Below are 4,088 nucleotides of genomic sequence, written 5' to 3' on the forward strand. Positions count from 1 at the left end.
GAATCTCAAGATAGTTCATTCCCTTTTTACAAAATTTCAGAACGTTCCCAATCTACCAATTATGCAATATTTGTAAGTAAGCGAGTTCATAAGTACTCAAATTAATATATGTCTAACCTAGACCCCAAAACTCACTCATATATCCAATTCAGCTCCTACTCTTGATATAACTTATATGTTAGGAATTTTATTTGCTAAATTTCAAGCCTATTGTTAAGGCTCAATTCCTCCAAATATCTCAAATTCAACGCTAATTATATAATATACACCAAATAATTAATTACCTATCTCAATACATCAAATACTAAATTTATAATGTGATAATAATAAGAAAATAAGCCAAAGTTTGAAACCATTTAGGAAGAACTAACTTGCAGCACCTCAAATTTCCTATACGCATGTATCTCTGCACACAAGTACTCAATCCAAAAAGAAAGAGAAGTATCACTAACAGCCATTTGGAAATCAATGGAAACTAATTTAAGCTAATTAAAACCTTACCAAAAATAACTAACAAAAATTCAAAATTTACAACCAAGTACTAGTAAGGACAAAAAAAAAAAAAAAAAAAAATTTAGTGTTTATCGTTTTGTGTCGGCTGAATATCAGCCATATGTAAAAAGTATTGTGTCAGTCTTTTATTTTTGTCGTCTTGCGTCGGCTAAAAAGACAATTGTAAAAAAAAAAAAAAAAGGTCGTAAAGTAAATAGTAGGTCCTAATCATAAATAGTAAGAGTCAAGTTACTATGTAAATAGTAAAGGTCAAGTAACTGTGTAAATAGTAAAGGCCAATCGTCTTTTAGCAAGGATGAAAGGTCATTATGTATGTGTATATAAGAGGCATTTGCCTTCATAAAAAAATCATCAATCTTTCCCCAATCTTCCACTACTCTCTTCTCTCTACAATATTTCTCTTTAACGCTTCCACACAAAATTTGGTATCAGAGCTAGCTAGATAAATAATAACTATGGAAAATTCTGGAGCTACAAATCTACAAAAACAGGTATACACTCTTAAAAAGTGACTTGTCCATATAAAAGGCACTTTCCTAAACATCTTTGGTAGTTTTTGCAACTTGATAAAAACTTTTCAAGAACTCTTGCAAAGGCTACTACAAAGCAAAGGCAGAATTATTCCAAGAACAACAGCAATCTCTGGAGCTTTTCGCATAGTTGTTTAGGAATACATTCTCTTGTTCTTAAACTGTAAACTATTCCTGAATCTATAAAGGAATCGTTGTGTAGTGTTAAAAGTCTAGGTTGTCCAAGTGGGATAGCTTAGTGGGTAGATTATTTTCTACTTAGGCTTATTAAGCAATAGGGACTATTGCTTAAATGTGAGATTAGAAACTTTTTCTCACTTTTGTTGTAATCATGTTTTACTTTTGCTTTTGAAGATTAGTGAAAACGATTGAAAATCCTTTGAGACAGGTCGTGGTTTTACTCCCTTAAGCAAGGAGGTTTCCACGTAAAATCCTCGTGTTGATTTTACTGTATTTTACTTTCTGGTTTCATTCATCAATGTAGTAAGGGACCTGGTCCATTACTCGTTAAGTGAAGGCATATATTCTATCAAGTGGTATCAGAGCAGGCACTATCTATTTGGTTAACACCAAGGAAGTGATATTTGCTCTAGAATGGCTGCTCCACTTAACCTCGAAAAAGGTCAGTCGTCAACAAGACCTCCCCGTTTCAATGGACATTTCTACAGTTGGTGGAAAGTTAGAATGCACGATTACTTCATGGCTGAAGACAGCAAGTTATGGGATATTGTGTTGGATGGACCGTTCATTCCGATGATAGAAGAAAAGGATGGAGAGAAAACTAATCTTGTTCCAAAACCTAGACAGAAATATGACGAAGCTGACAGAAAAAAGATTGAAAAAGGTTTCAAAGCTAAAACTCTTCTTGTCTGTGGGATAGGACCTGATGAGTACAACAGGGTGTCAGCTTGTGAGTCTTCTAAGGAAATTTGGGACTGTTTGAAGACTGCACATGAAGGAACTGAACAAGTCAAAGAATATAAGATTGACATGCTTACCTCACGGTATGAGAACTTCAAAATGAAGGAAGGAGAAACAATACATGACATGTTCACCAAGTTGTCTTCCATTACAAATGCGCTACGAAGTCTGGGTGAACCTATAAGCATGACCAAACAAGTCAGAAAAGTGCTTCGAATTCTTCCAAAATCTTGGGAAAGCAAGGTTGATGCCATTACAGAAGCCAAGGATTTGAAGGTGCTGACTATGGATGCTTTGATTGGTAATCTGAAGACACATGAGATGAATCGAAATTACGATTTGTCAAAGAAGGAAGCCAAGAAGGACAAGTCATTGATGCTGAAGTACAAATCAGATGAAGATTCCAGTGATGATGATATGGCATATCTCATCAGCAGATTTCAAAAAATTGTGAGGAAAAACAGAGTTTATAAAAGAGGAACAAATGGTACTCGAAATGCTACTCAAGGTGATACTTGCTACAAGTGTGGAAAAGCTGGGCACTTCATCAGAGAGTGTCCTTTGCTCAAGAATGAAAACAAGGAACATCAAAAACCAAGAAGTGACAAAGAGAATAGAAGGGACCTGGTACTCGACAAGAGGGATCGAAAAGCTGCAGATTTGGTTGTCAAAAAGGCTCTTGCTGCATGGGGTGATTCTTCAAGTGATTCAGAAGACCCTGATGAGCCAAAAGATGTGTCCCTGGTTGCTGTACATGAGGAGGAAACTGTCTTCAATGAAATGTTTGCTCTCATGGCTCACACAGAAAATGAAGAAGAGGACAATCAGGTAACTCTTCTAGATATGAAAAATGACTTGGATAAATATTCTCTTAAAAAATTGAGAACTTTGGCAAAAGTCCTGATTGATTCTGTGATAGAGTTAACATCTGAAAGAGACACCATGAATGCTGAACTTGACAGTTTAACTGAAAACAAAGTTAAACTTGAAGAGAAAGTGTCAAGAATGGTGTCTCTAGAGTCAAATAACTCTGAACTTAAGAACCAGTTGAACCAGATTACTGAAGAAGCTGAAAAACTGAATGGAATGTCAAATGGTTTACAAGCTGAAATTCAAGAAAAAATTGAAAAACACTGAGAAAAATCTTGGCCTGTCGTTGGAGAAGAGTAACAAATTAGAACAGGATATTGTCAAACTTAAGGAAGAACTTGAAAAATCCCTTAAGTGGACAAAATCCTCCAAGTTACTGTCAAATGCAACAAATCAGAGTAATTTCAATAAGAAAGGGCTAGGAAGTTTGAACATCACTCCTCCTTATAATCCTCACAGTAAGTATGTGTTTGTATCTGATAATCTGCTTTGTCTTCACTGTGGTAAGAATGGACATTTGAAGGGTGAGTGCGCTAGCTGGAGAAACTCCTATAAAAGGCTCTCTAATTATGCTGAAAGACAAAATTTACCAAAAGAGAGACCTGGTCCTCCAAAGCATGTTTCAACTCACATATTTTCAAAGAAAAAATCTATCCCTGCTCCCATGTCCTTTGTTAGAAAGCTACAAAATCTACCCTATTGGACTAAATACAATCTAATCACTCCTTTGTCTGCCTTCTGGGAACTCAAACTGAAATGGGTTCCCAATCTAAACAAGTGATTATTGATGCAGGTGAGTGAGAGGAGCAGCAGTCAGTTCTGGTATATGGACAGTGGATGCTCTAAGCATATGACTGGTGATGTAAAAAACTTCCTCTCACTCAAGACACTTCAAGGAGGAGGTGTCTCTTTTGGTGACGGAAAGAAGGGGTACATTTTGGGAGTTGGCAAAGTTGGAAAATCTCTTGAAGATTCAATTGATAATGTGTATCATGTGGATGGATTGAAGTACAACCTGTTGAGTGTGTCTCAAATCTGTGACAAAGGAAATGAAGTCAAGTTTACTTCTGAGAAGTGCACTGTGTTGAGTCTAACTACAAACAAGGTAATTCTCACTGCACACAGAATTAAAAATATGTATGTAGCCAACTTAGAAACGTCTCATGGAGATGACCTAACATGTCTTAGTGCTCAGAATGAGAATGCTGATCTTTGGCATCGTAGGCTGGGGCATGTAAGCTCATCTTTATTGAA

Source organism: Solanum pennellii, chromosome 5, assembly GCF_001406875.1.
Source record: "Solanum pennellii chromosome 5, SPENNV200".
NCBI lineage: Eukaryota > Viridiplantae > Streptophyta > Magnoliopsida > Solanales > Solanaceae > Solanum > Solanum pennellii.